Source organism: Castor canadensis, chromosome 15 (assembly GCF_047511655.1).
Source record: "Castor canadensis chromosome 15, mCasCan1.hap1v2, whole genome shotgun sequence".
Classification (NCBI taxonomy): domain Eukaryota; kingdom Metazoa; phylum Chordata; class Mammalia; order Rodentia; family Castoridae; genus Castor; species Castor canadensis.
Window position 1 is genome coordinate 68,926,906 of NC_133400.1, and position 24,920 is coordinate 68,951,825.

Sequence of the window (24,920 nt, forward strand, 5' to 3'; positions counted from 1 at the left end):
TTCTTTTCCCTCTTTCCCTGAGTTTCAGAGAGTAATTCCACTATTACAAACATGTTCTACATATGAGTTTGTATATGATCATGCTTATTTTGTGTATATGTTTATCTTTTGGATCTATCTTCCACATATGAGAGAAAACATGTGGCCTTTGTCTGTCTGAGCCTGGCTCACTTCACTTAACATGATGTCTTCCAATTGCACCCACTTACAGTCAAATGATATGTCATTATCCCTTCTGGCTGAGTAAAACTCCATTGTGTATATATTCCACAATTTCTTGATCCATTCATCAGTTGTAGGGCATCTGGGCTGTTTTCATAGTTAGCAATTGTGAACAGTGCTGCAATGAATATTTGTGTACAGGTGTCTCAATGTATCCTGACTTAAATTCCTTTAAGGGATGCCCAGGAGTGGTATCACTGGATCATATGGCAGTTCTATGTTCAGTATTGCTGGCCAGGTTGCTTCATGAGGTATTATTTTAAGCATTTTTTTCTGTGTCTCCTGTTCATTCTCTCCTCTTCCTGTTTGAAGTAGGCTTTGTAATTCCTTGCATGAAAGACATGGCAGAGAGGAAAACTAGAAGAAGCCTTCAGAAAACAAAGACTCTTCAAGTCCTTGTAAGGAAGGACTTCCTCAAAGGAAGAGACTGCATGTCCTGAACATCCTCTGTTCTAGTAGATGGAGACAGAGTCTTGTCTGCACCTCTAAGTGATGTACCTGGCTCTTGTTTGTGTGTGTGAGTGTAAATAAAAGAATGTGTGTGTGCGTGGTCAGTATTGGGTGTGTGGTTTCCTCTGGCCTGATGACTTCTTTGTCCCTGCTGTGTAATAGCAGTACATGAGATTTCTTTTTTTTAATTTTATCACTTTTACATTTACTCATGTGTATACATTGAATTAAAAATATAAGAAATAAGAAAGACATAGTGGTTTTGGTAGATTGAGGTAAATATAGCTATACAGAGAGATTCCTAGCATTGCTTGCATGCACTTGTGTATTGCAACCCACATTGCTTCATCTCTACCAGACTTCTTCACTATTTCTTGGTCCCCTTCCCATAGTGGCCTCTGCCAGTTTAAGATTACTTAATTCACTCCTCTACAGAGAGCACCTCAACCGCATTCAAGTTTCAGGTTTCCATTCCTTTCCCTATTCCTGCAGTGTACATTCTCCCCTTAGTGTGTGACCCACGTCCAAAAATATTACTGCATTTGTTTTAGGTCTATAATCTGCATATGAGGGAGAACATCTGATTTTTGGTCTTCTGAGCCCGGCTAACTTTGCTTAAGATGATGTTCTCCAGTTCCATACATTCACTTGCAAATGACAAAATTTCAATTCTTCTTTGTAGCTGAATAAAATTCCATTGTGTATAAATACCACATTTTCTTAATCCATTTGTCAATAATGGGGCATCCTGGATTTTTCCATAACTTGGCTAGTGTGAATAGTGCTTCAATAAACATGGGTGTGCAGGTGCCTTTGTAATAACCTGAGTCATATTACTCCGGGTATATCCCTAGGAGTGGTATTGCTGGATCATATGGCAGATCTAGGTTTAGTATTTTAAGAAGCCTCCATATTGTTTTCCACAGTGGTTGTACTAGCTTACGTTCCCACTAGCAGTTTATGAGGGCTCCTTTTGTTCCTGCATCCTCATCAACATTGGTTGTTGGTAGTGTTTTTGATGGTAGCCATTCTAACAGGAGTGAGGTGGAATCTTAGTGTGGTTTTGATTCGCATTTCCTTTATGGCCAGGGATGGTGAACATTTTTTCATGTGTTTTTTAGCCACTTAGACTTCTTCCTTTGAAGAAGGAAGAAAGAAGCTTGTTTAGTTCAGTTGATCATTTCTTTATTGGTTAATTGATTTTTGGGGAGTTTAATTTTTTGAACTCCCTGTATATTCTGGTTATCAGTTCCTTATCTGATGTATAGCTAGTAAAGATTTTCTCCCATTCTCTGGGTGGTCTCTTCAATTTAGAGACCATTTCTTTTGTTCTGAAGAAGCTATTTAATTTCATATAGTCCCATTTTTCAATCCTTTCTCTTAGTTGCTGAGCCACTTGTGTCTTATTGAGGAAGTCCTTGTCTATGCCTACTGCTTCCAGCAGAGCATTGCCTGTTCTTTCCAGTACTAGTTTCAAGGTTTCAGGTCTGATATTAAGGTCCTTAATCCACTTTGAGTTGATACTAGTAAAGGGTGACAGGCATGGACTAGTTTCAGATTTCTGCAGGCAGATCACTACTTTTCCCAGCAACATTTGTTGAAGAGGCTGTCTTTTCTCCATTGTATGTTTTTGGCACATTTGTCAAAAATAGCGTGAGCATAGCTGTGTGAATTCACATCCAGGTCCTCTATTCTGTTCCACTGGTCTTCATGTCTGTTTTTGTGTCACTACCATGCTGCCTTTATTGCTATGGCTCTGTAGTAGAATTTGAAGTTGGGAATTGTGATATTTCCAGCATTTCTCTTTTTGCTCAGTATTGCCTTGGTTATTCATGGTCTTTTGTGTTTCCAAATGAAGTTTAGGGTAGATTTTTCAACCTCTGTGATGAATGTCATTGGGATTTTGATGGGAATTTCACTGAAGATATAAATTGCTTTTGGTAGGTTAGCCGTTTTTACTATGTTGATTTTGACAATCTACAAGCATGGGAGATATTTTCACCTTCTACAGTCTTCTTTGATGTCTTTCTTCAATGTTTTATAGTTCTCCTTGTAGAGGTCATTTACATCCTTTGTTAAGTTTATGACTATGTATTTGATTTTTTATGAGGCTATTGTAAATGGAATTGTTTTCATATATTCCTTCACAATCTGTTCATTGTTGGTATATAGAAAAACTACTTTTTTTAAAGTCAATTTTGTATCCTGCTACTTTGCTGAAGCAGTTTATGGTGTCTAGGAGTTTTGGGGTGGAGTTTTTCAGGTCTTTAAAGTACAAAATCATATTGTCTGTGAATAGGGATTGTTTGACTACTTCCTTATCTATTTGTATTCCTTTATTTCTTATTCTTGCCTTATTTCTCTGGCTGGAATTCCAGGATTATGTTGAATAGGAGTAGGGACAATGGCACCCTTGTCTCGTTCCTGACTTTAGGGGAAATGGTTTCAGTTTTGTCCCATTAAGTATGATGTGGCTATAGGTTTGTCATATATAGCCTTTATAATGTTGAGGTACATTCCTACTATTCCTAGTTTTCTTAAAGCTTTTATCATGAAATTTGGTTGAATCTTATCAAAGACTTTTTCTTCATTATTGAGATGATCAAGTGATTTTTGTCTTTGCTTTTGTTGATGTGCTGTATTACATTTAATGATTGCTTATGTTGAGCAATCCTTACGTCCCTGGGATGAAGCCAATTTGGTCATGGTGAATGATCTTTCTGATATGTTGTCGAATTTGGATTTCCATTATTTTATTGAGGATTTTTGCATCAATGTTCATTAAGGAGATTGGCCTATAGTTCTCCTTTTTGGATGTGTTCTTATCTGGTTTTGGGATGAGTGTGATACTGGCTTCATAAAATGAGTTAGGTAGTGTTCCTTCCCTTCTATTTCATTGAAAAGTTTAAGGAGTGTTGGCATTAGTTCTTCTTTAAATATCTGGTAGAATTCAGAGGAGAATCCATCAGGTCCTGAACTTTTCTTTTTTGGGAGATACTATTGCTGCTTCAATTTCATTACATGTTATAGAACTGTTTGGTGGTTAATATTCTCTTGGTTCAGTTTTGGATGATCATAAGTTTCTAGAAATTTGTCTATTTCTTCTAGATTTTTCAATTTATTTGAATATAGGTTCTCAAAGAACTTCCTGATGATTCCTTGGATTTCCTTAGTATTTATTGTTATTCCCCTTTTTCATTTCTGATTTTACTAATTTGGGTCCTTTCCCTCCTCATTTTAGTCAAATTTGCTTCTCAATTTTGTTTATTTTCTCAAAAAACAAACTTTTTGTTTCATTGATTTTTTTTGTGTGGTTTTTTTTTTCATTAATTTCAGCCCTTATTTTTATTATTTCTCTCCTTCTGCATGTTTTGAGTTTAGCTTGTTCTTGTTTTTCTAGGAGTTTGAGATGTAGCATTATATCATTTATTTGAGATCTTTCTGTGTATTTGATATATGCACTCAAGCTATATACTCTCCTCTTAGGACTGCCTCTGCTATGTCCCCTAGGTTCTGATAGGTTGTGTTTTCATATTTGTTTTAATGATAATATGCCATGGGGAAATTCTATTTTGGTCAAGTCTATTTGGTGTACTGGAGTATTACTGTACATAAATGTGCAAAACTTAATTGAGATTTGGGGAATTTTCTGATATTATTTTGTTGAATATATTATGTATCCCTTTGGCTTGCACCTCTTCTTCTTCAATGCCCATGATCCTCAGATTTGGTCTTTTGATGGAGTCAAAAGATGAATTCTTGCATATTCATTCACAGCTCTTGAGTTGTTTGACTAAGAATTTTTCTGTTTTTTTTTCTTTAATATCTATTTTATCTTTGAGCCCTGAGATTCTGCTGTCCACTAGTTCTAGTCTGCTGGAGTAGACTTCCATTGTTTTTTTTGTTTTTTATTTGACTAAAAGACTTTTTATGTGCAGGATTTCTGTTTGATTCTTTTTTCTGAGGTTTTCCATGTCTTTGTTCAACTCTTCTTTCATATCTTGTGTTGTCTTCAGTATTTAATATCTCTCTTTTTTTATAGTCTCCTTTGTTTCACTTTGGTCCTTGTTAAAGTCTTTCTGAGTTCATTTAGTTGTTTCTGTGTCTTCTCAATTTTTTTCTTTGTGGTGTCTTGTTATTTCTTGAGTATATCTTGTACTTTCTGGTTAACCATAGCTTCTTGTAGCTTCTCCATGAGTTTCACAGTGATCTCATCCACGATTTCCACTTTGAGAGATTTATTTTTGTGGGCATAATTGAGCTCATTAGTAATATTTCTCATTGTTTTGTTGGGCTCAGGAACTGGGCACTCATTTTCTTCATTTCCCACTAAATCCTCTATTAAATTGCTTTTTTGAGGAGTGCATTTTCCTTGCCATTTTTCTCCCCATCATTCTAATTGATACTGTGCAACTATGTTCTTGATTGGTTGTTGGCTGCTTTAATTGCCTGTTTTCTTTACTTTGATTTAATTTTTGTGTTGTGTCTGGCTTAGTTGTTAGCTAGGTTGATTTGCTATTTCTATCACTGGCTTGGAGGTGTAAATTAGCAATAACAAATTCACAAGTTCAATGCCAGACCAGATGTTTACATATGATATAGAAAACCCTTTGGTGATAATGTGTATAAACAGTGGGAGTTGGGGGAGGGTAATGGTTGTTTGGTTAGATATAGAAACTTTGGTAATTGGTAAAGTTAGCCCTAAAAGTGGGGGAAAGAAGGGTTGGACAGGTGGAGTAAGAGTTGTGGGAGCTGCTGGGTTCTGGGGCTCTTATGTGTGTTTTGGTACAGTTATTCTGTTGTAGTGGAGGGTGCTTTTGCCAGGGATTGCCAGGGGTCTGGTACGTTTGTGGTTGGTATATTAGGCAACTCAGCAGGTGGTAAATGTTCAGGAGTGATGGTTCAGGTTGGTGAAGGCAAGGGTGAGGGAGGCAAGGATGGAGTAGAGTGTGCATAAGAAGGGGCAGAAAGAATAATTGTGGGGGAGAAAAATGGTTGTGGCAAAAGAAAAGAAGAGAAAGTGAAGGGGGGAAGAATAGGGATAAGAAAATAGTAATGGTAAAATTAATAATACTAAAGAAAAGTGAGGTACAACAACAACAAAAAAGTTCAGTTAGCTCAGCAAAAGTTCTGGAATTATTCCTTTGGTGTCCAATCCTGTTACTGATGCTTGGTATTCTAGGCTATGTGGGAAAGGGTGTCACCATTCTTGTCAGACAGCTTGGGGCACAAGAGATGCCTGAAGTGTTTCTCACCCCTGATTTCTTTGGCCTTATGTGTGGTCTGTCACAAGCAGGAGCTCTGAGGTGGTCTCATCAGACAGCAGGCTTGTAAGCAATATTTGGTTCCTCTGTCCACAAGGCAGGTTGCAGTTGGGACCTGTGGTATCCCATTACCAATTTGTACAAAGTGATCTGATCTGTTGTTGTTTTTGCCAGGTTGCAGCTGCATTGCCCTATTGCTGCAATTCTGTCTGGTCAGCTCCTCTCTTAGCAAGGTGGAGCAATTCAATTTTGAGTACCACCTTCAGTCCCAGGAGACTACTTTAGCAATCTGCCATGCCTCTGCTTTGGGAGGTTGGCTTGTCACCCCACACTTGCTCTCAGCCTTTGTTCCTCACCCTGCCTTTGCTTGTTGAGTGTTCAGCTCCTCTGGGAGGTTGGCTTGTCTCCCCACCCCTGCTCTCAGTGCTTGTTCCTCTCCCTGCAGCTGTCTGAGCTCACTGAGAGTTCAGCTCCTTGCCCTGCCTCCATTCTCTGAGGTTGGTTCAGCGTTCCACCCCACCCCAACTGTCAGTGGTAGATTACAATTCACTGTTTATGTTTCTCAGTTTTGTTCAGGGGTGATTCAATCTGCCCAGGGGCTGCACTGGTTTATATTGCTGGGGGATGGGTGGGAGAGTTCCATGTGGTGCATGGTGCCTACCTGTTGGGTCTGCAGATTTACTCAGGCAGATTTGAAACTGGCTGGTAGGGAGAAATGGCATGCCACTTTTCTCAAGACACTTACTGGGACTGGGTTCAGCCTAGTGGGGCATGGATAAGCTTTTGGCAGGCTAGGGGTCCAGTATGTCACAGGGTTCAGTTCTGTTTGATGCTCTATCTTCTGCTTTTTGAAAGAAAGAGAGGAGGAAAAAAAGGAAAGAAACATCCAGGGGGCTTTTTCACAGGGCAGACACGCCCTATTGGCTGTGCCATGTCAAGATTTTCCTGAGTATTAGGTGCAATTAAAAGCTGTCTTAAAAGTCAGCCCTTGAATTTTCTGTGCATCTGGTGTGTTGGCAGTTATTATTTTGGCTAGAAATAATCAGAATTACCAACGTGTAGCTCCCACATCTAGAAATGGTCTCTTAAATCACGGAGCTCAGGAATTCTGATTCCTTATCCATTCTGAATCTCCCCTCATATAACTTTATTTACAAGAAATCCACTTTAAGTATAAATACACAGATAGGTTAACAGTAAAGAAAATTTAAAAAATGCTACACTAATACTCATCTAACGAAAGCTGGAATATCCATATTAATTTAGACAAAGCAGTCTGGACAAACATAGGGATAAAGAAGTCTGTTGCATAATGATAAAGACATCAGATCTCCCTTAGAAATGATCTTAATCTTCAGTATTCATTCCTAGCAACAGGGCATTGAAACTCATAAAGCATACACACAGAAAACGTGAAAACACTAAAACAAGAAATAGACAATTGCACTCATTTGGTTGGATATGTCAGTACCCACCTGTCACTGATGGATAGATCAAGCAGGAAGAGAATCAATAGAACACAAGTTGAAAGGCAATATTAAGCAACTGGATCTAATTGACATTTATACCATATTCCATCCAACAACTATAGCATGCACATTCTCTCAAGACATCATGGAGCATTCATCAAAAGAAACAGTACTTTGAATCATAAAACACACTTAGACAAACTTTGAAAGGATAAAAATCATACAAAGTATGTTCTCAGAAAACAATAAAATTCAACCAGAAATATGTAACAGAAAGTTAGCTGGGACATCCCCAGATCTATGAAAATTGAATAATACAATTATAAATGGTTCACAAAACCAGACTTCCCAATTAATTTTAAAAATATTTTGAGCTAATTGAAAATATAACTGATCAAAATTTGTTAGCTATGGTAAAATATTGTTTAGAGGAAAATTGTTAATTGTATTATGTCAATTGCATTAAATGCATATTTTCAAAAAGATGAAATAACTAAAATTAACAATCTGAGACTAGCAAAAGAACAATTGAAAAACATAAATACAGAAATAATTAAAATTGGAGAAGAATTCTATCAAATTGAAAAACATAAAACAGATAGATAAAAGCAACACAGCCAAAACCTTATCCTTTGAAGAAATCAATAATATTGATAAACTTGTACCTAGACCAACAAAAATAAGAGAGTGTTTACTAGGATAAATTGTTTACATTTTATTTTACCATCAATGGAAAATGTTATGAAAGAAATGGACACATAAGATTTGTAGAGGAGGGAGCAGTCTCTTCCATTATACCTTAGTTCTAATGTGGGCCCTTTGGCTGGATATAGGGACACAATTAATATGAGAGCTATTAACCAGAGAAAAGCATAAACGTTTTATTAATTTTACATGGGGATATTGACAAGAAGTTCATGACCAAATGACCAAAGGATGATGCTTTTATCCTTTTCAGAAAAAGATCAACAGATTTGGGAAGTAATGACAGGATGGATGGATCCTGGGGAAGTCTAAGGATGCCCCAAACAGACATAGAGGAGGGATAGAGAAGCTAATGGAAGATAAGGGTTACTTCAGAATTTGTTCATTCAGTTTTATTGCAACACTAGTCTCTGGTATTCAAGGCTATTTTCAGGCCAAGGCATGTGGAGGCCATCCCTCCAGAAAATAAACTTTATGCCTTGATGCATGTAGGAAAAGATAAGACAAATGGTACATTTTCACAACTGATTTCAGCATGAATGAATCCAGGTACCAACTAGACATATTGTGAGATGGCACATCCTTAACTCCTCCAATTGACATGCCTAATAACCCTATCCAATAAAAACAGGATGATATTCTGTACTCCAACTAGGAATCAGTGTTCATGAAACTTAAATCAGCTAATTTAGCATGATATCATTTAATTAGTGGCAGAAGTAAGGTAATTTGAGATCTTGTCTATAATATATTTTCATGATTGCAAGTCAACAAATAGATGTTCAAACAAGTTACTCTGAAGATTAGAGTTTGAGGAGTAAGTTAGTAGAAAACCATGTGAGAATTTATACTGAGGGTGAGAAATGGAAGGAGAAATAAAGAAATCAGTAAAAAAAAATCTGCATAAGTATTTCACAAGGTCCACAACTGATTTGGACATGATTCAGGGGGGATGCACTTAATCACAATGTGATATAGAAAACTTGAATAAATGAGTTGGTCTTGATGGGTCTGAGTGGAGAGTGTACTGAGTCTTGAATGTCAAGCTATAATTAAGGGACATAATATGGGACTGCCCAAAAAATTATTGTAAACGTGGAGGTAAAAAATTAGGGTAAAAATAAGGGGTAGAACCATGGTCAAATGATTCAAATGGAAGGAAATAGGATCTGATCATGCATTGAATGGAGGAATTGGTTTTTCCAAAAGCAGAAGGTCCAGGAACAAACTCTTTAGTACCAAGATCCTCTGGTTGCCATGGTAACTCTGGCACAATTCATAGGTGCTTGAGAATTATGTGATTGATGAAGTTATGGATTACACTGTTTTTCTGAATGGCTATATATACTTAATCTGTGTCTGTCACTTGTTCCAGAATAAATTTTGTTACTTACCATGTGTTGCCATTCCGTTATCACCACTTCACCTTCAGCATGTAGTCTTTCATCCCATGAAAAAGAAGTGATTTTAATCAAATGTAAGACAGAGGCTAGCAAGGAATCATTATTGTTAATTCTGTTCAAGTATACAGAACATTTTTTATTCTTCTGAATGTTAATGTTGTTAATGTATTTTCACCTAAAAATTATGTTCATTAGAATTTTTATGGCTTTTTTTTTTTGCATGGTGACTTGTTCTTAAGCAAGATTAAGTAAACAGAATAATCAGTTTGGCATGAGTCATTTTCATTTTCATCTATTCTCTCTTGCCTGCATTCTTCCTTTAGGGTTGTCATATCCCTAAACTGTTCCTTTCAAAATTCCTAAATCTAAATTTTCATAAAGCTAGTGCCTTGTTATCAGAATATAAACTCTCAGTTTATATTCTTTAAATATAGTAGCTTCTAATTCATCAGGCCTTATTAAGGATTTACTAAACAATAAGAGCCTCACATAATGTCCCCAAGCTTGAGAATTGAATTGAATATTAGATTTTAGGGATAGAATCTCAGTTTCAGGATATGCTAAAAAGGACAAGGAATGAGGGATCCACATTCATTACTTTGTGAATAATAAAGAATTTGAAGCCAGATAGCCAAAGGTAAATGGGAAGTAATGTTGCCTAGTGAGCGTCTTTATATTATTAAGCAAAGCATGAAGAGGATAGGTTGGTTATGCTTCTCTTTCAGGAAATGAAGCAATGGCAATTTGTAGGATTCCAAACGTGTAGAAATAGCAATGGAGGTTTACAAAAAGCAGAAGCAATATATTTGTATTATCTACCAGGTGTTTGAAATCTAAGACAGGTAAGAAAGATGGTATGCAAAAGCAAATTACAGCTACTGCACAATTGTTGGATTTTGATAAAGCACAATTTATCATCTGTTTTACAACAAAACGAATTATCTCTTGGAAAAAAGTATCTTCTTGCTTTCTAGAGCACAATATCTAAGAGAAACATTTTAATTTTAACTTCCCCTCAGTGACAGTGACCCTTCTGCCCTCTCCATTTTATAAATTATTGACAAAGCGTCAGGAAGATTTCAATTGTACAACAGCTAATTGGCCCCTCTGGTCATTTCTCAACAGCCCTGAAAAGTTCATTGGTTTTAGATAAAGGCTGTCCTGGAGTGGCAGCCTCAAACATTCTGAGAGTTTGAACAAGTTTGTATTCTTTATTTGCTTTTTAAATACAACATTTCGAGGCCAGGACTTGCCAAACGATTATGAGGCTGGGATATCTGCTTGCTAAGGAAAAAATGAGAACTAAAATTGGTATTTTGTATGGAATTAAAATTGAAATGTGTATTTTAGAGCAAAAATACTTTAGCTAACTTTAAAATGAACATTTATGTATATAAAATGAAGTTATTATGAAGAAGATTTAAAGGTAGCAATATTGGAGTAAAATTTGTCATCCTCAAGCAATATCTTATAATGTATTTTTAAGAGTTAAATTGGCATCAATCTTTTGGCATTCAAGATGCAATAACAAATGGCTTTTTGCTCTGAAGTGATTGCGTATATGATAAAAAAAGCATATGGCTTATATCTGAGTTTCTTTTGGAATGCTTTGTTGGTTGAAAATTGTGATGTCAAAGACAACTCTTTTGACTTACATCTATCTTTCCATTACATTGTGATCCTGGAAAGGTGTGTGTCACAAAGGACATCTCTGAGACTATGATGTGTCCATTTCTACACAATGGAGTTAATCTAAGTGAGTCAATGTTTTAGTCAACACATTAAAATCATATTCTAGTGTCTGCAAAGGAAATACTTGAAGGAATTTGTAAACACACACACATACACATTTCATTCAGATCTATGATGACACTATGATTGCATTACTTGCCAGGTTTTCATATCTATGTGCATTTCTTTATCTTTATAGCACTGTCACTAAATTTTGGTTTGTGTGTGTGTGTGTGTGTGTGTGTGTGTGTGTATGAAAAAGTAAGTAGAAGACATATAATAATTTTTTCCTGTTATTTACTTTTGCATTTTCTTTTTGAGAATACCATTTCATTTGCTTATGACAATAAGATCCCAGAAGTTGTTACCAAATACTTTATTATCTAAGAACTTTCAGCTTATCTCAATATAGGATACACTCTAGAATGTAACTTTTTTTCCCTGATTTATCTTTTTAAACTTCCCTGAAAAATTAATGTTTTATTTTGACCAGCTGTTAGTGGGCTATTAATTGATAAGAAAGCCATACAAATGTAGAGGAACTCAGGGGAAATTTAGGAAAAAATGAAAATCTGACAAGGAAAAACGAATGCAAGGAATAAAATATTTTGAACAAAGTGATGACATTGTATTTCCATTTAAGTCTAAACACTTTTAAAATGCCTAGTGTTTCTCAATACTGGAAGGAAATAGATTTTCAAAATAACTCTTTCCAGAAAAGAGGAAAATAAAGGAATAGTTTTGAATTATGTCAATCACAATTTAAATAAATACTAATTTTATTTTACTTTCTGACACTCTAAATAAGAATGTAAACATATCTGAAATTATGATTATCTGAAATTATATATATATATATATATAATTCAAGGTTAATCACAAAGTGCTACTAACAGTATAAAGAAAAATTAAAAATGGATGCATTTGCAAAGCAAAAGTATTGATGCTTAGATATTCCAAATGTTCATTTGAGAAACTTTTTACAATTCAGAGTTGACCATGAAACTAGGTCATTTTTTAGGGTTATATTTAATTTTATTGGCTACTTTATCTTAGTGCTATGTGACTTTCCCCTCCCTGGTGCTACGTGACCTTCCTCATGTTCAGATTTCTCAGGTTTTATCTCTCTGCTATGCCATCCTTACCTCCCTGCTACTTTCTCAGGACTCAGGACTAGTCTGTTTTCTTCTGATCCTCCTCCCTGCTACACTTCCAAATAAAAAATCATATTTTTAGATACGGTCTTCTACTTAAATAGAGACAAAATAACTATTTTTACTTGCTCTAAACATATCCTTTGATAATTAAAGATGCGGTTTTTAACTATTTTTAAACAATGTATTTTCTTGGACATATATACTGATAATATATTGTTGCCATAACGATTCTACTCAGTAAAAAAATTTTTTTTTAAAACAGGAGATATTGTCTGGGTAAAAGAATGAAATGTCCATCCATTAAAACCCCATTAGAGGGGCCCTTTTGTTGTTGTCTTGTCTATCCCCACTACAGTTAAAGTAACAAAAATTACTCCCTGGATCCACCACAGCAGAGTAAAACCAGCCTCTCCCAAGCAGGAGTACATCCCTGACTCAGCCTCACCATCCAAGATCACCCTTCAGAACACCTGCACTCTTCCTCAACAGGACCCCACTTCCCAGGAGGCAACAGGGGACCACAAACAATGGGACAACAGCCCCACTCTAGTCATTCTGAAAGCTGACTGGTCTACACACAGAGGAAGCTGAACATAGGATGCACCCCTGCTCTCCTCTACACACTTGGACTCTTACCTCTTGGGTTGGCCCTTGTAAGGTTTCCGCCATGTAGTAAATGTTATAAGAGAGCCATTGTTGGGACCTCCACACAGCCATGCTTTGTATCATGTACATATCAACAGGTCAGATGTCACATCAGCTCATATACTCCCAGGTTTGTGAGGTTGCTGGTAATTGGTACTAAAAGTACCAGAGTAAGAGGAACAATGCAGGCTATATTTGTCATGAAAAGCAAGGCGATGGGGCTTGTCTTGGGACACTGTTTGATGTCACTCTGCCTGGCTCCCTTGGTACCGTGGTCCATCAGGACCATTATAGCGGTCACTATAGAGAGAAAAACAGCCATCCATGTAATGGTATTATGAAACTACAAACCCCTAAATCAAAATGATGCTCTTTGACCCAAGGTGGGGACTAGCATCAAAGGGGGAATGATGTAGCAGGGAGGAGAACCAGAAGAGAAGCAAGCAGGTCTGTGTTCTGATAATGTAGCAGTGGGGAGGGGATGGCATAGCAGGGAGATAAAACTTAGAGAATCTGAATGTGAAGAAGGTCACTTAGCACCAGGGATGGAAGGGCACTAGCACTAGAGTAAAGAAGCCTATAGAGTTGCATGGAACCATGTATGGGTTAAACCTTGATTTTTTTTTTATTATTCATATATGCATACAATGCTTGGGTCATTTCTCCTCTATGCCCCCACCCCCTCCCTTACCACTCACACTGCCCCCTCCCTCCTCAATACCCTGCAGAAACTATTTTACCCTTATCTCTAATTTTGTTGAAGAGAGAGTATAAGCAATAATAGGAAGGAACAAGGGTTTTTGCTAGTTGAGATAAGGAGTACACAGGGAGTTGACTCACATTGATTTCCTGTACATGTGTGTTACCTTCTAGGTTAATTCTTTTTGATCTAACCTTTTCTCTAGTTCCGGGTCCCCTTCTCCTATTGGCCTCAGTTGCTTTTAAGGTATCTGCTTTAGTTTCTCTGCATTGAGGGCAACAAATGCTAGCTAATTTTTGAGGTGTCTTACCTATCCTCATATCTTCCTTGTGTGCACTAGCTTTTATCTTGTGATCAAAGTTCAATACCCTTGTTGTGTTTGCCCTTGATCTAATGTCCACATATGAGGGAGAACATACGATTTTTGGTCCTTTGGGCCAGGCTAACCTCACTCAGAATGATGTTCTCCAATTCCATCCACTTACCAGCGAATGATAACATTTCGTTCTTCTTCATGGCTGCATAAAATTTCATTGTGTATAGATACCACATTTTCTTGATCCATTCATCAGTTGTGGTATTGCTGGATCAAATGGTAGATCGATGTTTAGATTTTTAAGTAGCCTCCAAATTTTTTTCCAGAGTGGTTGTACTAGTTTACATTCCTACCAACAGTGTAAGAGGGTTCCTTTTTCCCCACATCCTGGCCAACACCTGTTGGTGGTGGTGTTGCTAATGATGACTACTGTAATGGGGTGAGGTGGAATCTTAGTGTGGTTTTAATTTGCATTTCCTTTATTGCTAGAGATGGTGAGCATTTTTTCATGTGTTTTTTGGCCATTTGAATTTCTTCTTTTGAGAAAGTTCTGTTTAGTTCACTTGCCCATTTCTTTATTGGTTCATTAGTTTTGGGAGAATTTAGTTTTTTAAGTTCTCTATATATTCTGCTTATCATTCCTTTGTCTGATGTGTAGCTGGCAAATGTTTTCTCCCACTCTGTGGGTGTTCTCTTCAGTTTAGAACCATTTCTTTTGATGAACAGAAGCTTTTTAGCTTTATGAAGTCCCATTTATCTATGCTATCTCTTAGTTGTTTTGCTGCTGGGGTTCTGTTGAGAAAGTTCTTTCCTATACCTACTAACTCCAAAGTATTTCCTACACTTTTCTGTATCAACCTTAGAGTTTGTGGTCTGATATTAAGATCCTTGATCCATTTTGAGTTAATATTGGTATAGGATGATATATATGGATCTAGTTTCAGTTTTTTGCAGGCTGCTAACCAGTTTTTCTAGCAGTTTTTGTTGAAGAGGCTGCTTTTTCTCCATCGTATATTTTTAGCTCCTTTGTCAAAGACAAGTTGGTTACAGTTGTGCGGCTTCATATCTGGGTCCTCTATTCTGTTCCCCTGGTCTTCATGTCTGTTTTTGTGCCAGTACCATGCTGTTTTTATTGTTATTGCTTTGTAATATAGTTTGAAGTCAGGTATTGTGATACCTCCAGCATTGTTCTTTTGACTGAGTATTGCCTTGGCTATTCATGGCCTCTTGTGTTTCCATATAAATTTCACAGTAGATTTTTCAATCTCTTTAATGAATGTCATTAGAATTTTGATGGGAATTGCATTAAACATGTAGATTACTTTTGGGAGTATCGACATTTTTACTATGTTGATTCTACCAATCCATGAGCATGAGAGATCTCTCCACTTTCTATAGTCTTCCTCAATCTCTTTCTTCAGAAGTTTATAGTTTTCCTTGTAGAGGTCATTCACCTCTTTTGTTAGGTTTACCCCTAGGTATTTGATTTTTTTTGAGGCTATTGTAAATGGACTTGTTTTCATATATTCTTTTTCAGTTTGTTCATTATTAATGTATAGAAATGCTAATGATTTTTCTATGTTGATTTTATAACCTGCTACATTACTGTAGCTATTGATGTTGTCTAGGAGCTTCTGAGTAGAGTTTTTTGGGTCTTTAAGGTATAAGATCATGTCGTCTAAAATAGGGATATTTTCACAGTTTCTTTACCTATTTGTATTTCTTTTATTCCTTCTTCTTGCCTAATTGCTCTGGCTAGGAATTTCAGTACTATGTTGAATAGGAGTGGAGATAGTGGGCATCCTTGTCTAGTTCCTGATTTTAGAGGGAATGGTTTCAGTTTTTCTCCATTAAGTACAATGCTGACTGTAGGTTTGTCTTATATAGCTTTTATAATATTGAGGTATTTTCCTTCTATTCCTAGTTTTCTTAGAGGTTTTATCATGAAATGGTGTTGGATCTTATCAAAGGCTTTTTCTGCATCTATTGAGATGATGAAGTGGTTTTTGTCTTTGCTTCTGTTAATGTGATTTATTATGTTTATTGATTTTCGTATGTTGAACCACCCCTGCATTCCTAGGATGAAGCCTACTTGGTCGTGGTGAATAATCTTTTTGACGTATTGTTGAATTTGGTTTGCCATTATTTTGTTGAGGATTTTTGCATCAATGTTCATTAAGGAGATTGGCCTATAGTTCTCCTTTTTGGAGGTGTCTTTGCCTGGTTTTGGGATAAGTGTAATACTGGCTTCATAAAATGTGTTTGGCAGTTTTCCTTCCCTTTCTATTTCATAGAACAGTTTAAGGAGCATTGGTATCAGTTCTTCTTTAAAGGTCTCATAGAATTCAGCAGAGAATCCATCAGGTCCTGGACTTTTCTTTTTGGGGAGACTCTTGATTGCTGCTTCAATTTCATTTTGTGTTATAGATCTATTCAGGTGATTAATTTCCTCTCGATTCAGTTTTGGATGATTATATATATCTAGAAATCTGTCCATTTCTTTAAGATTTTCAAATTTATTTGAATATAGTTTCTAAAAGTAGTCTCTGATGATTTCCTGGACTTCCATGGTGTTTGTTGTTATCTCCCCTTTTGCATTCCTGATTCTACTAATTTGTGTTTTTTCTCTCCTCATTTTAGTCAGATTTGCCAGGGGTCTTTCGATCTTGTTTATTTTTTCAAAGAACCAACTTTTTGTTTCATTAATTTTTGTATGGTTTTTTTGGTTTCTATTTCATTGATTTCAGCTCTTATTTTTATTATTTCTCTCCTTCTATTTGTTTTGGGATTTGCTTGTTCTTGTTTTTCTAGGAGTTTGAGATGTATCATTAGGTCATTGATTTGGGATCTTTCAGTCTTTTTAATATGCACTCATGGCTATAAACTTTCCTCTCAGGACTGCCTTAGCTGTGTCCCATAGGTTCCTGTAGGTTGTGTTTTCATTTTCATTGACTTCCAGGAACCTTTTAATTTCCTCTTTTATTTCATCGATGACCCATTCTTCATTAAGTAATGAGTTATTCAGTTTCCAGGTGTTTGCATGTTTTTTGTCTTTACTTTTGTTGTTGAGTTCTAGCTTTATTGCATTGTGATCAGATAGAATGCATGGTATAATTTTTATTTTCTTATAGTTGCTGAGGATTGATCTATTTTGGAGAAGTTTCCATGGGCTGCTGAGAAGAATGTATATTGTGTAGAAGTTGGATGAAATGTTCTGTAGACATCAAGTAGGTCCATTTGATCTATTGTATATTTTAGATCTAGGATTTCTGTATTGATTTTTTGTTTGGATGACCTATCTATTCATGATAATGAGGCGTTAAATGCTCCCACAACTACCGAGTTGAAGTTAATATATGCTTTTAGGTCTTTCAGGGTATGCTTGATGAAATTGGGTGTGTTGACATTGGGTGCATATAGGTTGATAATTATTATTTCCTCTTGGTCTATTTCCCCTTCTATTAGTATGAAATGTCCTTCTTTATCTCATTTGATCAATGTAGGCTTGGAGTCTACTTTGTCAGAGATAATTATTGCTACTCCTGCCTGTTTTGGGGGGCCATTGGCTTGGTAAATCTTCTTCCAGCCTTTCATCCTAAGCCTATGTTTATTTCTGTCAGTGGGATGGGTCTCCTGTAAGCAACAAATTGTTGGATCTTCCTTTTTAATCCATTTCATCAAAAGGTGCCTTTTGATGGGTGAATTAAGTCCATTAACATTAAGTGTTAGTACTGATAGTTATGTGGTGATTCCTGTCATTTAGTTGTCTTAGTTGTTTGAAGGTTTGATTGTGTGCACCTAAGTTGAGGTTACTCTCTACTTTGTTGCTTTTTCTTTTCCTGTGGTTTGGTGCTGCCTGTCTTTTCATGGTTATGTTGGGTTTCACTTTCTGTGTGCAGAATTCCTTGAAGAATCTTTTGTAGTGGTGGCTTTGTGGTCACATATTGTTTTAGTTTCTGCTTATCATGGAAGACTTTTATTACTCCATCTATTTTGAATGATAGTTTTGCTGAGTAGAGTATCCTGGGGTTGAAGTTATTTTCATTCAGTGCCCGGAAGTTCTCACCCCAAGCTCTTCTTGCTTTTAATGTTTCTGTTGAGAAGTCTGCTGTGAAACTGATGGGTTTACCTTTGTATGTTGTGTTTTCTCTCTTACAACCTTCAATATTGTGTTTGTGTTTTCTCTCTTACAACCTTCTTTCCCTAGTTTCTGAACTTGTTGTTTTAATGATGATATGTCGTGGGGTAGTTCTATTTTGATCTGGTCTGTTTGGTGTTCTGGAGGCCTCTTGCATCTGTATGGGAATATCTTTCTCTAGATTTGGGAAATTTTCTGTTACTATTTTGTTGAATATATTATGCATTCCCTTTGCTTGCACCGCTTCTCCTTCTTTGATGCCCATGATTCTCAAGTTTGGTCTTTTGATGGAGTCAGTGAGTTCTTGCATTTTCTTTTCACAGGTCTTGAATTGTTTAACTAATAGTTCTTCAGTTTTTCCTTTAATTACCATTTCATCTTCGAGTTCTGAGATTCTGTCTTCTGTTTGTTCTATTCTGCTGGATTTGCCTTCCGTTTTGTTTTGCAATTCTGTTTTGTTCTTTTTTCTGAGGTTTTCCACATCCTGGGTCATTTCCTTTTTAATGTTGTCTATTTTGTCCTGAGTTCATTTATCTCTTTATTAATCATGTTCTCTATTTCACTTTGGTGTTTATACAGTGCTTCTATGATTTCCTTTATTTCTTCTTTTGCTTTTTCAAATTCTCTATTTTTGTTGTCTTGGAATTTCTTGAGTGTCTCCTGTACATTTTGGTTGACCCTATCCAGTATCATCTCTATAAAATTCTCATTGAGTACCTGTAGTATGTCTTCTTTTAGATTAGATTGTGCGCTTCATTGGGTCCTTTGGCATAGTTTGCCTTCATTTTGTTGGAGTCTGGATCTGAGTATCTGTTTTCTTCATTTCCCTCTGTTCCTGTACTAATTTTTTGCTGTGGAGAAACTGGTTTCCCTGTTGTTTTCTGTCTTCCCGTCATTGCCCTTGGTGTTGTTAATGTCCCTGTACTGTGTGCCATTAAGTATTTTCTGGCTGTAATAATAGCACTAGTGATATTTAGAATGGAAGGGTGAGAGGAGATGGAAAGCAAAGAAGTTAAAGGAAAAGGGAAAAACAAATAATCAAATAGAAAAAAAACCAAAAAACAAAACAAAGAAACAAAAAAAAAGTTTCAAAGATATAAACTGGGACAGAGAGTATACTAATCAGCAGTAAGCTGAAAAGGCATTAGAGAGACAGAGAGAGGATTGAAAATAAAAAATAAAAAGAATAAAGATAAGAGTAAAAGTAAAAAATAAGTAAATGATAGAAAAAAGTACATATATAAATAAAATATAAAATAAAAAATAAATAAAATTTTTTAAAAACCCTACAATTTCAAATGCAATGAAGTTTCAGTCTTAATAATTTTAGTGTTCATCTCTCAGCCTCCAGTGGTGCCTCAGATGTTGTTCTGTGGTTGTCTCATCAAAGGGGTAACATAAGGAAAAAAAAAATCCCACAAACTGTCCCAAGTTCAAATGCAATACAGTTTCAGTAAGTTTTTCAGCATGCAGGTGTAGTTCATTTTTTTTCCTCTTCAAAGGTAGGGAGAGAGAAAAAAAAAGAGTCTGGAGACAGTTCTGTGAATGGCTATCTGTGGCTGTGGCTTGCCTGCCTGTTGCTCTCAGCCTGCTGTTGCTGCAGGCATTATTTATGCAGATCTCAGGAGTGAGCTTAGCACTCACCTGGCCCCGCAGACTTTGTTTACTCAGAGTTCTGTGTGCAAGCCACTGCTACAAGCTTTCCCCTTTCCAAGCACACTGGGGGAGGTGACACTGCACCTGCTTTCTCAGGCCTGCGTGTTTATTTACAGTTCATGTGGGAAGTGGGTCTTCCCCCCTCTCCTGTGGAGTTTTCCTCTCTCCACCAGTTTTACAAACTTTCCCACTCCTGGTTGCTAGGTGTGCCCCCACTTCCACCAGCTCCTTTCTGGTGGCCCGGCCTGGCTTGTTTATTTACAGTTCTGGGAAGGATTCCCCTCCCCACCTCTTCAGTGCTCAGGGCACCCCACCCTCTTTGCTACATGTCTTTATTGTTCTTATTGCTTATTATTCAGTTTCTCTTTTTTCCCCAGGTGGGGGTCAGTCTGTCCAGGGGGCTATGCTGATCTGGCCCAGGGATGTCTGTGGAAGTACCACATACCACTTAGCTCACCTTGTCTGCATCTTCCCAAGCTGTCTGGGCACGGGTGGCTGGTGGAAGCCTGGGGGCCCTCCTGGTTTCTCTGTTCAATGTGAAGTGGAGATGCTCTGCGCCAGCTGGAGGTGTGGAGGGGTCAAAGTTTTGCCTCCTCTCGGTGGCCTTGCCTGCAAAGTGTGTCTCCAGAGTCTCTCCAAGATTTCACTTTAGGAGACATGCTTTCTGCTTCCTCCCTCTAGCCACCATCTTGGAAAACCTCATCTCAGTTTTTAAAGAAACACAGATTCTCACTACACAGTGCAATATTATATACACCCACAGTTTGTTATTTTCAGTTTTGGTATCTGTGTTCATTGCAGTCAGGATTATGAATGTTGTCCTTGTTGAGTTGTAGAATTGTAATCTCTGAAACCAACATTTATTCCTCTTATTTATGGTAGAATTTCAAAATTCCAAAACTGTGATGGAAAAACACTTTCATATTTCCATATTTTTAGTAAAAACATGAACTCTTCATGTACTTTTTTTCATTTAATAATGAAGTTCCTTTTGAAATTGATTTGTTCCAACTTGCCATTGTTCACCCCAGCATCTAAATGTTACACATATTCTCAATACAAAATTTGGTGCTTGGACATTTGTTTTTATGTTCTCTGGTAACCAGAGATCACAAATAATGATTCTATGAGCTTAATACCTATGTTCTTCTAATGTCAGGTGGTTAGAAGGAAAGGAAGTGTGTCTATAAGAGGAACCAAAATAGTGCATGGCACATCTCTGACATCTGTGGTAGGACCCCCAGCCCCTGTCTTGTGGTGATGAATCCATGTTAAGCTATGTGTTAGTTGGTACTGAGCTCACACTGAACACTGTTCAAAAATTAATCTGCTTTGTACATATTTGTACAAGTTTCAAAACTGGAAAATCACATCTTTCATTCACCAAAAAATCAAGTCTCTGGGTATTGTTACTACATTTCTTTTCACATAAGGTGGTAAAGCCATTATTAACCAGTAAGAAGAAGGAAAAATAAGTTTAAATGAACTGCAGTATTGATTACCAAAAAACCAAGTGTCATTACAGTAAAATATCAACATATCTCATTACTTTAGAAGCAGTGGGGTTACAGAAATCTATTGTAAATTGAAAAAATAAATGTGAATTCAAAAGGTAATATTTTTCCATCTCTAGTATAGAAAAAAATTTAGCCAATGCTACTTTTTAGTACAATGCTAATGCCCAGATATCAATTGTAATACTATCTTCCAGTAAAAGGAACTAGATCTTTTAGGCTAGATGATTCTGAATCTTGAAATAAAAGCTATTATAATGAACCTAAAACATTTTTTCACAAAATATCAAAGATAAATTGTAAATTTTAGGGAAAATATGATATGCCAATTTAAAGACTATACCAATCAATTTGTAACAGTAAGAACATAAAATAAACAGTAATGGTTCCATTATATTTCACTTGAAAATTACACATTACAGTAATATGATTATTAAATTTAAATGAAAAATTAGGTTTAAATGACAATATCTTCAAAATAATCATCAAAAGAAAAAATATTAGCATAAATTTTACACAGAGAATTACAACACAAAAATGATAGAAATAATAGAAAAATGAATTCAAGCATTAATGTCTACGAGGATTTTCTTTCTTTTATAAATTAAACATATTTTAAAAGATGTATTAGTCATTGTAAAACAAAAATAAGTAATAATTTTTTCTTCATATCATAGTCCAAATCTCAGTTGCACTCACATTCTATTGACTGGAATTCAGTCACACGACCATAAAAAAATGATAAAAAAAGATAAGAAGACTGGGCATGGTGGTGAGTGCCTATGATCGCAGCTACTCAAGAGGCATTGATAGGAGGATTAGGGTTCAAGGCCAATCTGGACAGAAATTCAATCCTATCAGAAAAACAAACTAAAAGCAAAAGAACTGAGGGTATAGCTCAAGTAAATAGTGCATGTGAGGCTCTAAGTTCAATTCCCAGTATGGCCAAAGATGAGAAATATGACTAAGCTAGGTGTTCTGGGAAGAAAACAGAAATTGTCTTTGAACAATTGGCTAAACCAAACCCCACTAAGATATTATGTTCCTGCCTCTGAAAACAAGAATAAAGAAATCAGATCTTTTTAATAACCTCAATCAATACAGAAAAATAAGTATTGTCGCAATTACTCAACTCAGATGTTGCCTAAAAGCAGCCATAAATAATATGTAAATGAATAAGAATATTGCTGTGCTTCAAGAAAACATTACTTACAAAAACATTTGATAAGCCCAGGATAGTTTACCAACCCTTTACCCAAAATGAAGGACCCCTGCTCAGAATGGTTGACACATGTGTTATTTAGTGAAAAAGAGGATGCAAGTGTTAATTAGCAATGGTCATCACATAGAACAAATTAGTAAAAAGAGTAGTTAGCCGTTTTCTTAGAAAACAAATTAGTCAAATGCCTTAAATGCAGAGCAAACTTCATTTCTAGGGACACCTCTCAGTCATATGTAAACATCATAATGATACAAAAATTTATATAATTTTAATTGTGGTAATAAAGCAGGTTGACATAATTACAGGAAAACTAGTGATGATGAAGCACATCACTTTTTAAAAATTTTTATTTTATTCATATGTGCATACAATGTTTGGGTCATTTCTCCCCCCTTCCTCCTGCCTCCTCACTTACCCCCCTTCCCTCCCTTATCCCCCACTTACCCCTCGCTACCTGGCAGAAAAAGAAAAACTATTCTGCCCTTATCTCTAATTTTGTTGAAGAGAGAGTATAAGCAGAAATAGGAAGGTCCAAGGGTTTTGCTAGTTGAGATAAGGATAGCTATACAGGGAGTTGACTCACATTGATTTCCTGTACACATGTGTTATCGTCTAAGTTAATTCTTCTTGATCTAACCTTTTCTCTAGTTCCTGGTCCCATTCTCCTATTGGCCTCAGTTGCTTTAAAGCATCTGCTTTAGCTTCTCTGTGTTGAGGGCAACAAATGCTATCTAGTGTTTTGGGTGTCTTACCTATCCTCATATCTCCCTTGTGTGCTCTCACTTTATCATGTGATCAAAGTTCAATCCCCTTGTTGTGTTTGCCCTTGATCTAATGTCCACATATGAGGGAGAACATATGATTTTTGGTATTTTGAACCAGGCTAACCTCACTCAGAATGATGTTCTCCAATTCCATCCATTTACCTGTGAATGATAACACTTTGTTCTTCTTCATGGCTGCATGAAATTCCATTGTGTACAAATACCATATTTTCTTAATCCATTCGTCAGTGCTGGGGCATCTTGGCTGTTTCCATAACTTGGCTATTGTGAATAGTGAAGCACGTCACTTGGAGTTAGACAAAAAGTTGCCTAAAACTAAAGCTAATGTGAAAGCATGAATGATAAGTATTACTGAAGAGGCACAATTTTGGCTAAGGAAGCTAGGAAGTTTAGCATGATGATGCATGATGTGGTTTTACAGAACTTTGCATTGCTCACCAGGGTATATGCCTTCAAAGGAAATAACTGATTAATATCCAGATCTTATGATCTTGACTTGTGTAAGACAACACTTAAGTTTTCATTTTAAGTGCAATTATGAAGCCTATAGGAGGATCAGCTTGAAAAGGAATAAAAACAATAGCAATAAGGATACAAATTTAAATAAATGATATTGGTGAAAGTACTTTTCAATAATATTTCCATACTATGGTATGGTATTCCAACCAGTTTTATAATTACAGTAATTTTATAATTTATCTACTCATCTGCTTGTAGGATGTTAGCATTGTGATTCTCATTAAAATTTAAAAGTGTTTGATTATGGTTTTAAAAAAGCATGTAAATGTCAACAAATTTTAGTCTCTTAAATCCATGCAGACTTTAAACAATATGTACATGTCTAGACAAATTGATTATTAAATCTTTTAAATATAACTGATTGCAAATGAATAAAATTGAACACTATATAGAGTTTAAATGGCTCTTTTGTTTTTCTCAGAACATCCTATCAATTAAATAAGCCATAAGAAGTCAAAATAAAAAATTAAAAACACAAAAATACAAAGCACAAAAACCATATCATCAATGTCCTTCAGGAAAAATAAACAATTTTTAAAAATTTCAATCTCAGCAAAATGGCAGCTAAATATTTTGAAACTCTGTTCACTAACAACAATCCCTCTATCTATAGTTTAATTTGGTTAAGCTATAGTTTAAATTAGTTCTTCTCTCCTTTAGCATTTTCTGTTCCTCATATTTAAGCATGCAGAATATTGACTGGCATTTTAGCCACGTGATTCAACTAAGTCAGAGCAGCCTTATGGAGATGGAGGGCAGCCAAGGAAAGATTTTATTTTCTTTATAAAATTGATGATGGGTTTGAGACAACAATGAAAAAATACTTTCCATGAGGCAAAACAGCTGCTACTATTATACCTGGTTCCATTGAAGTTATTTCCCGAAGGATAGAAATGATTTGTAATTCAATTAATTCTACGTAGTGAACCTCATATGAAATGAAATCAATATGGGGAGAATACAATTGATTTCATAAAAATAATTGTGTTTCAGTTTATAAAATGTATTTCAATGTGTATGAGGT